This window comes from Fundulus heteroclitus, chromosome 19, assembly GCF_011125445.2.
Source record: "Fundulus heteroclitus isolate FHET01 chromosome 19, MU-UCD_Fhet_4.1, whole genome shotgun sequence".
Taxonomy (NCBI): Eukaryota; Metazoa; Chordata; class Actinopteri; order Cyprinodontiformes; family Fundulidae; genus Fundulus; species Fundulus heteroclitus.
Genome location: NC_046379.1, coordinates 28,466,651 through 28,477,697, shown reverse-complemented (window position 1 = coordinate 28,477,697; position 11,047 = coordinate 28,466,651).

The following is an 11,047-nucleotide window of genomic DNA, read 5'->3' as shown; positions in this document are numbered from 1 at the left end:
TATGTTGAAGCAGAAGACTCCTGTTTATGTAACTAAGGTGCAGTATTGCTCCATTAAAGTACTGAAGAATGGGAGATTATTAAATAATTAATATCAAAACATTTTCCTAAAACAGAAACATTTCAAAATTGCTAATGTCTTAGTTAAATATAAGGTTTTATTTAAATAGATGCTCCTACGTGATGACCAGAAACCAACTATATATTTTCATCATTGTAAAAAATGTCACTGAAATGATATCTCTGTAATTTTCTTCAAACATTTAGCTTGAAAATTGCAGAGATTTTTTTCTGTTTAAATTTGTTTTTTATCTTATAAATATAGTGCTGAGGAACATGCCTGGCCAATTGTCAGTTATCTGGATCATCGCAACAGCAAACAGGCTTAAATCGGAAGGCAACCGGACTTTTGATCAGTTATTCTGGAAATGTTTCGACACCCATCCGAGAGTCTGCGCCACCTAGTCATTGTTTTCTAGGTCCCAAATCTTACCACAGTTTTCAAGTCAACACCCAAAAACATCCATAAAAGTCCCAAGTCAAGTCTAATATCAAGACCTGCAAGTCTAAAGTCCTAAACCTTTAATTTTGAGTCTTACAAAGACATTTAATTGAATATGTAAATTAATCATTAAGTAATATAGAAACATTTCTAGAATGTATCTACATATTTTAAAAGGTGTATTTGTTTGCCATAAAAACATGCAGGTCAAATGAGGTAAAATGAGAATAAAATTTTTCTCGTTCAGCTGCAAGTACACAAACACACACACACTCACAAACTTCAATGTGTTGTATTGAGATTTGTTGTGATAGAGGACCACACAATAGTGCATAAAGCAGTGCATAATTGTGAAATGGAAGGAAATGTGTGCATGGTTTTCCAAATGTTTTGCAAAGAGCAATTCTGAAGTGTTTAATGCATTTTTATTTAGCTTCCCTGTGTAGATACTTTATGGAAACTCCTTCCTTCCCCAGTTTTGTAATACTAGCGACTGTCTTTATCATTCTTTTCATTTGCAAAATAACTCAAGCTGAGATTGATTGGAAAGCATCTGAGAATAACTATTTACAAGTCTTACCAGAAATTTTAATTGGATTTGGGTCTGGACTTTGACTAGGTCATTCTATCATGAAAGTGCTCTGACCTAAAACACTCAGTTGTGGCTCTGACTGTATGCATTGCACTGCTGGATGGGCAACATCAACCCATGTTTTTTTTTTAGCATTCCCATCTACCTAGTTGCATCTATCCTCCCATCCCCTCCGACCACCTTTTTTGTCCCTGCTCAAGAAACGCCTCCCCTCAACATGATACTACCACCACCTTGTTTCACCATGAGGATGGTGTCTTCCTGTTTATACATAGTTGTAGTATTTCTGGCTTCAAGAAGGCTTCACCATGTGCAGGTTAGATGGGCGGCTTTAGTTTTAAAAAAACTCAGTTTTGATGAGCTCATGACACAAAATACAGAAACGTTTCAGACCAAGTACTGCAAACTTACTAATCTTTCTGTATGCGACGGACCTCAGATCAATATTTGCGGCGTGCTTTACACCAGCAATCAATTACATTTGATGACATCTATTAACTGTACCATGAACACATCAAAAAATGTATAATAATATTCTCTTGGTGTCAAATAATGAACTTGTGCATGTTAGATCTCAATGCTACATTAGAAAGTCAGTCACAATATTATCTTAGAAAGGCTTGAATAACGGATCAAGGAGAATGGACTAGGTTGTTTTAAATCTTATTTGTTCAACAGATTCAAGTTTGCTCATGTAAATAATAAATATGTGGTACTCTATTAATAACTCCAGAGTTATTAATAGAGTACCACAGGGTTCAGTGAATGGGCCAGTCCTCTTTACTATTTATGCTTCCGATTGGTAGATTTATCAGACAACTTGGGATAAATTTCCATTGTTATCCCAACTCAGCTATATTTATCCATAAACCATGATGCATTCAATCAGTTACATAGACTACAGTCATGTCTTGAAGACATAAAAATCTACATGATTTTTAAATTCAGAAAAGACAGAAGTTGTCATCTTTCATGCAGAGTCTTTGAAAATGAAACTGCTTAATAACTTAATCCTGATGGCATTAAACTGGCCTCTGGTTATAAAGTACAAAGCGTTTGTGTTTTATTTGTGACCAGGACTAGTCACTTAGATCCTATATCAAACAGGTTTTGATATAGGATTCCTTCTCTCACTTTCGAAATAATGCCATAATTAGAAATATTCTATACAGGAGTAACACTGAAAACCTAGTTCAAGCATTTGTTACTTCAAGGCTGGATTATTGTAATTCTTTAATATCAGGAAGTTCACAAAATGTGGTTTAAAGCCTTCCAAAATGTTTTTTTCCTTCATACCAGCTCTGATGTTCTGTTTTCCTTCTTCCATTTTTTTATTTTTATTTGATTAAATATGTAATACATTTTTTTTATCATTTTCCAGGGCAGCACAGTATTGCAGTTATTTGTACTGTTTCCTTATAGCTAGTAGGTCCTGGCTTCAAATCCCAGCTTTCTGCATGGAGTTTTTATGTCCTCCCTAAGCATGTGTGGACTCTCACCTGGTACTCCAGCTTCCTCCCACAGTCCACATACATGCATGTTAGGTTAACTGGTATTTTTAAATTGTCCTTAGGATTGAGTGTCTGCCTGTACGGTTGTTTGGGAGTGCCAGAGATAGGCAGCAGAGGTTTATTTCAGATCTGTTGGGGGACAAAGGAAAGGGAAGACATTCAAATATTTTTAGTGAGTGGCGGAGGGTGTCAGTCCCCAGGAAACCTCTCAGGGGTAAATTAAACCAAAGCTCGGGAACGTTCATTGCTGAACTTGTCCTAACCTCCAGATACTCTCACCACCGTCTCATCTACAGACACACACATACACACAAACCCTCCCCTTCGCTTTTCTCCTTTAATTGGACCCATTCTACTGGAACTTCTCCAGATCACACTGTAATTTTACACTGTGTAATAAGCTATTAGCCTCGGCCAGACCGGCCTCCACCGCCACCCTACGTTAATCGACATGGACATGGTCATTGTGTGGGATTGGGACTCAGGACATCACGGTCCAGCTATTGTTATTGCCTAGATCCCAAAGCCCAGGGCAGCTTTTCCCTGGCTGAGGGAGAGGGTGGAAGGGTGGGCGAGGGGGTGGGTATGCAAGGGTCAGAGGTAAACACAGGAGGAGATCACGTAGCGGTGAACTCATTCTGAGTGCCCCCTAGGAAACAACAAAACAAACTGTAACACCTTTTATTCAGAAATCTTGCTTTGGTACAAATATGACTTTCTGCCTCTGTGGAAAACGATGACACACCTGTTCAGGAAATGAGCCCTCCATCAGGAGCAAGTAATGATTTCATTCATCACTGAAGTGTTTCATCTCCTCAACTCTCGTGACACACAGAACCAGTTCAAAGTTTGAAAGAAAGATGGTCTTTATTTGTTTTCTAGTACTCCATTTGCAAGGTACACTATTTCCCCACTAATCAACAGAGACCAGTAAAAGTATTCCTAGTCCTTAAATTTTAATAAGAAATACTTTTCACACAATGGGGAAATACAGGCATAAACTATCTGTTCAGGTAAAAACAGATAGTTACACACTAGATTAGTAATATGAATAGCAAGCTTATCTAAAGTTAGGTTTTAAGTTCTAAAACAAAAAGAGAATTAACCTATCAGAAAGGCAAAAAAGAAAATATTGCACGATTATTGACAATAATCATATTCAGATAAAGAGGCTATATTCAAGTCAAATAGAAGAAAAACAGCAGCCATGTTAGCAAACGATGTGAGAATGTACGCAATATGTATGATTGTACAAGCAAACACCTCAGAGGAGCTAAAGCGTGTGCAAATGGATGCAAGCGTCCAAGAAACCGTGTAAATGATTATTGTCTTTTTTATTTTTTATATTTTACAAATTAGTGCCTTGTGGTGAAGTGGATGGAAAATGTTTCACAAAGAAAGAATTTAAGCATGGGATAAATGTGTTTTCAAACCGCGTTATTTTGTGGTAAACCTAAATGAAACACAGTGCAACTGATTTCGTTTAGACGCTATCTAATTAGTAAGTACAGTTCAAATGTGTGTAATTTAATGCCAGCTTAAAGTTATAGTTGGTAATCCTGTTCAGAAACCCTTTTCGTTATAGTGGGTGAAATTGTCCCTCCATCTTGAAAGAAGTTAATGTACTCAGAGAAAGGAGGTTAAAAAATGATCTCTGTGGGAGCTGCAGGCCTGTAAAAACTCTGACCAATCACTGCTCTTCACACCGAATGGCAGTGATTGGTCAGAGTTTTGTTTCTGCTCTCACTCTCCTCCGTCCCTCATGTTCTGGGGGTATCACCTTATCTATTGGTTGTCCCACATGCCAATCATTCTGACTCGCTCTCGTAACACCAGTGTGCGTGCACGTTACTTGTTAAATTACGCTTGCTCGTTACGCATGCAGACTTCTAGTGTTTATGTATCTGATTAGCTTAGCGGTTAGCTTAGCTGTTAGCTCCAATGTTAGCCGTTCATTGTAGCTCTGCTGCTCTTACCGTATATTTTGAACGTGATCCTCCTGAAGAGCGGAAGGCAGCAGGTAAAACTGTCTTGCGCAGTTATTCAAAAAGGGACTTGGGGAAACTTCCGGAAAAATTGCCCACCCTAGCTTTAGGTATTGCTGTTCTTTGAAATCCTTTAAAGTTTTCAGGAGCATGTTTGTGGACCCTTAGAACAACGGCAAAGCTACACATCAGCCTGAACCATTATCTCAGATGTGAAACATTGTGGTGGCAGCATCACGGCGTGAAAAAGCCATTTTTTCATAAGAGTATCACACACAGCCACAAAGTGAGCTGCTTTCATCAGACATTCAGCAAATGTCTCAGGTCTGCCTCTTCCTCCTTTTCACATTTCAACATGAACAATCACTCTGACTTAGTATCAACCATATAATCCATCCACTCTGTTTTTACACATTTACCAATAAATATGTTTATACTTTAACAACATATTGTATATAAATTGAACATTTCAGAAGTGTTTAATTCCTCCTTATAACCTGAACTTAAACCTACTCGAAAGAGTGAGGCCACGCACTGCTTCGTGGGACTAAGAGGGAACCTTTCTAAACACTGATATGGCTCTGTGTACAAGTTCTGACACCTCCAGGCAGAAATTCAGGGCTTTGGCACTGCAGCCTGACAGACACATTAAGGCTTTCATACAGCCCCAACAGAGAGAAAGACAGAGCTGTGTTTTAAGTTGGGGATGCACAGACCTCAACCTGATGGCAGAATGTCAAAGTCAGTGCTCAGAGTCAGTCACCAAATTCAGAAAGGCTGCTGCAGAGCGGATCTCGAGAGATGTAATTCTTTTTTAAAGGGGTCTTTGGACAAGAACAGTACTTAATTTACCACGAATATGATTTCCCAAAGACATGGTGGATTTTTTTCAGAGTTTTGTATTGGACGAAAGGTGTAAAAGATTTTATATATGTGTGTGTAGGGCAGTGGGTTGCTGCAGGGCATGCTGGGACAAAGCAGTGTACAGGTGCGTTTTAGGGGGAGTCCAGGGAGGAGCCCCTGTGCTTCAGAAAAGGACTGTATGTCTCCATGGCTTTGTGTGTTCACTGTTAGACATTAAGTGGCGTATGGAGTCTTTTTATAGCATCAAAAAATAATATTATCTTATAATTTTTTCCGCCTCTTTTTACACGTCCGGAAATTATACCTACATCTACTGTACATTTAAAAAAATAATTATTTTTTGTCACCCTTAATTTCAGAGAAACACATTTTAATATACTATAAAAACACCTAATGCATTGTCAAATGAGTTAATAATTGCCCTCTAAACCTAATAATGAGTTCTTTTAAACTTGGCTGCACCACTGTCATTTTAAGCATTTGCTAAGAGTCTTTGTGCACAATTCAATGATGAGTTCCTGAACACTGTTTTTCACTTAACTTACTATCCTGGAACCTTTTTCTCTATCTAGATCATTTCTTGGGTGCATTTATAGGGTCTGAAAACCAGTCTGCTTATGTAGATCATCTCCCCTGATCTTCCCCCTACGGGAGTGCTGCTGCAATCTGGTAAAACAGATTTCTGCCAACTGCTACTGCAGATCTCATAAGGCAGTTAGATTTAGTGAATTCAGACCAAAACAGCATTAATCTCAGACTGTTTTGTACTGATTATGGTTTTAAAGTCACATATGCCAGGTGAAAATGTATTGATAGAATGGAATTTAAATGAACTGCATTGTTCCCAATTGTGAAGAAAAAAGGCCAAAACAGAAAAAATATGTAAGAGAACCAAAACTCTTTGTAAACCTATTTTTTTTAATCTATTTTAGAAGCGATTTGATGGGTTTGCTGAATTAAAACGTTATAGAGCTGATAACCTTTTGTTAGAGGTCACTGATTCCATCAGGCTCAGGACACACTACTTGTGTCTCCAATTTTTTTTCCTGACATACTGGCTCCCTCTATAGACCACAGGACTCGCAAGATATAGAATTTATGTGAGAGTTTGTACCAAAAATGTAGTATGCACCTATTCACTTCCCCCAGTCAACTGGGGCCAGTCAGAACTTACGACTGCCCGACCCCAGACGTAAGTGCTATGACTTCATCTGATCAGATTCTCTGACTTAGCCAAATCTGATCCAGTGTGTCTTGGGCTTCAGTCTACTCCATATTATCTCCATGTGTTTATAATGGTTGCCACTGTGGTTCACTTAAAGGTGCATAGCCACGTTATTTAACTTTTCTTTTTATTTATACGTCAGTAGTTCACTCTGGTTGCATACAACGTTTTTATGGAAGATTATCACGTCCTGCTGGCACATTAGTTATTATTTTTGGTGTTTTATGCTTTGCTTTTGCCCAATTTGTTAGTAAATAAAGACTTTCTTGTTTATTTTTAATAACAGATGAAGTACAACACTGCACATACACATCAGGGAATAAAACAAGGAAGCATATAACGCCTATTAGCATATCCCAGCAAAATAATGAAGAATGGTCCAAGAGCTAGTGAAAAAAACGCAAAAAAATGTGATTCCAAGATGGAAAATACTGGAACGTCACTGGGAAAACAGTATGAATGTTGCTGTTCACTGAAGTGGAAGCTAAACCACTCTGTCCAGATGTGACGGCAGCGTTGATTGACTTGATTAAATTTTCCAAAATGAGGCTTTTCAAGTTGCTGTAGACAGGTGTATTTAATTAATAATGGTTGGTCGTTGATCACGCTGCGCTGCCGCTTTACCGGGAGGCATTGCAGAGGGTCGGGCTCAGTCCAGCATTATTTACAAATGATTTGTTATTTAAGCCAACCAGCATTATGATAGTTCTGCGATACTGCCGGAAGATGGCGTCACGTCTGTTTATATCTGCCCATCGCCCATTCTTATCTAGCCTAAAAAAGGGCTATCAAAAACACTATCAAAATGGAGGCTTGGTGTAGATACCTTTATTTCACAGGTGTCAAAGTCCAGTCCTCAAGGGCCGGTGTCCTGCAACTTTTAGATGTGTCCCTGGTCCGACACACCTGAGTCAAATAATCAGGTAATTAGCAGGACTCTGAAGAACCTGACTGCATACTGAGGAGCTGATTGTGCAATTTGATTCAGGTGTGTGGTACCAGGGAACCTCTAAAAGTTTCAGGACACCGGCCCTCGAGGACCGGAGCTTGACACCCCTGCTTTATTTGATCATAAGCAAATGGTTATTGGTATTTTTTTAAAAGCATATAGCGTGGCTATATGACCTTTAAGCTCCGACAGCCTAAGGAAAGGCGTTGTAACCCTATCCACATTTATGTATTTCATTGATTTTGTTTGTCTTGAGTTGTTGAATTTCTACATTACATGTATGATGTGTTGGTTTTTGAGAACATTTGACCGACTTTATGCTTGTTATTTTTAAGCCAAAGAAACCCTTAAGGGTTGTTCTGAGGCTAGAGACTGGGATGCACTGTGCCAGCCATATGGTGAAGACATTAATGCCATAACTGAGTGTGTGACTCAGTTATATAAATTTCTGTATGGACAACATCATCCCCACCAGAACAGTCAGATGCATTCCCAACAACAAACACTGTATCACCAGTGACCTGAAGAAACTGCTAAATGAGAAAGAAGAGCTTTCAGGAATGGAGACAATGAATTACTGAGGTGTACAGAGAAGAAATCTAAAGTCGAGATAAGAGACAAGGCCGTGTAAGCTGGAGAGCAAGCACCAGCAGAACAATATCAGAGTTGTATGGTCAGGGATGTTGGAGTTGAAGATACCATCATGCACCTGCTTCAACAAAGCCATTGTGATTTAAACAAGGCAGACAGCACTGTGAGGATCATGTTCTTTGATTTATCCGCTGCTTTTAATTCAATTCTGCCTGATTTGCTTTGTCAGAAACTCCAGAAGACTCAGGTGGAGGTCTCAACAATTGCTTGGATCAGAGAGTACCTGACAAACAGACCACAGTTTGTGAGACTGAATGGTTGTGTGTCTAACCAGCTGGTCAGAAACACAGGAGCACCACAGGGGACTGTCCTCCTACCATTCATTTTCACTCTTTACACCTCAGACTTTCAGTCATCTGCAGAAATACTGACGACTCTGCAGTTGTTGGGTGCATCAGAGATGGATAGGACCGCTTTGTGGCATGATGTGGAAACAATCATCTCATTCTGAATGATGTGGATAAAACAAAGGAGATGATTGTAGATTTCAGGAGAAACCGGAAACGTACCAGCATTAATATCATATTGGGAGAAGAAGATGAGGTGGTGGAGGAGTATAAATACCTCAGTGTTCACCTGGACAAAAGCCTGGACTGGAGACACAACTGTGAAGCTGTCTACAAGAAGGGACAGAGCAGACTGTACTTACTGAGGAAGCTTAGGTCATTCAGGGTTTGCAACAAGATGCTTCAGATCTTCTGTAGGTCTGTTGTGGAGAGTGTGATCTCCTCTGCCATCATCTGTTGGGGTAGCAGCATCAGAGCAATTCACATAATGAAGCTCAACAAGCTTGTAAAGATGGCCGGCTTTGTTCTGGAATCACTTGTAGAACTTTTGAAGAGGACTTTGTAAAGAAGGATTCTTCATAAAATTAAATAAAAACATTATGGACAACCTTGATTATCTTCATCATCAGAATGTCTTCAGTTAGAGGCTTCTCCAGATCCACTGTAAAAAGGACTGGTACAGGAGATCCTTCCTGCCTGCAGCCATTACCATCTACAGCAACTCTGTGAAGAAACCCCTATGAAGTTACACCAGCATTTGATTTCCCTTTGGGATTCCAGTTTTTATTGATTGCTTTGACCTGTTTAAAGGAACTGACAACCTCTCAGTTTTCATCATCACCACCTCAGCAGAGCAAACGACACCTCTTGCAAATGAGTTAACCCATTTTCATTGGTTTGACTCATTTTCCCCACCCTTTTGCAAAGCAGTTAACGCAGATGTCATTCATGCAGTCCAAACTTCATTGCTTTAGCTGTGGTAGCAAAACAGAAACCATATGTTCCAAGCTCTTAGAAACTTCTTGATCAGAATGAAATCACTGGAGCACCTGATTGACACTTCTTTACACAATTTTTCAATTTGCAATCAGCCTGCAGGCATTAAAAGATGCCGTGCTGTGTGTTGTTCCTTGCAAGCATGGATGGTCTAAGGCAGATGAGAGTCAGAGTAAGAGGTAGATGGGTCAGGGGAAGAAGATTATGAGGAAGAGGAGTCCGTGTACGAGGTGGCAGTGTAGCTGGAAGGGCTCAAGTTACAGATGAAATGTAGGCAACTATGATTGATCATGTGGTAAATCATGGCCTTTCACTTAGAGGGGTGAGACAAAGAGTCCAAACTTTTCTCAATAGAAACACGGTTGCATCCATTGTAAGAGTTTTTCAATGGGATAACAAGTATTGCTGCTATACAGTATATATATCTCTATCTATTCCTATAGAGGAATTCTTCAGTGCATGGAGATGGAAGGTATATGATCACCGCCTCTATGATCAGATGCCCTTGCTCAATGCAATGACTTCTGCTACCCATGATATAGATGCAGAGGCATGTCAAGGATGGATCAGACATGTAAGAAGATTTTTCCCTAGGTGCATCACAAAGGAAAATATTGAGTGTGATGAAGATGAGGCCATGTGGCCTATTCATCAGGACAGAATGGACTAGAAGAGACAGACAGCTCTAGTATCTTCTGCTGGAATATTTCATTTGTAGCCACAATTTGAGAAAAAACAATTACAGTTTTTATTGGTTGCTTTGACCTGTTTGAAGAAACTGGCAACCTCTCAGTTTTCAGCATCACCATCTCTGCAGAGCAAAAGACACTTCTTGCAAATGAGTTAACCCATTTTCATTGGTTTGACTCATTTTCCCCACCCTTTTGCAAAACAGTTAACACAGATGTCATTCATGCAGTCCAAGCTCCATTGCTTTAGCTGTGGTAGCAAAACAGAAACCATATGTTCCAAGCTCGTAGAAACTTCTTGATCAGAATGAAATCACTGAAGCACAATTTTTCAATTTGCAGTCAGTTTGCAGGCTTTACGTAAAAGGTGCCATGTTGTGTGTTGTTCTTTGCAAGCATGGATGTTCTAAGGCAGATGAGAATCAGAGTAAGAGGTAGATGGGTCAGGGGAAGAAGATTATGAGGAAGAGGAATCCATGTGTGAGGTGGCATTGTAGCTGGAAGGGCTCAAGTTACAGATGAAATTTAGGCAACTATGATTGATCATCTGGTAAATCATGGCCTTTTACTTAGAGAGGCAGGACAAAGAGTCCAAACTTTTCTCAATAGAAACAAGGTTGCATCCATGGTAAGAGTTTTGCAACGGGACAGCAGGTATTGCTGCTATACAGTATGTACATCTCTATCTATTCCTATAGAGGAATTCTTCAGTGCATGGAGATGGAAAGTATATGATCACTGCCCCTATAAGAAGATGCCCTTGCTCAATGCAATGACAAGATATAGATGCAGAGGCA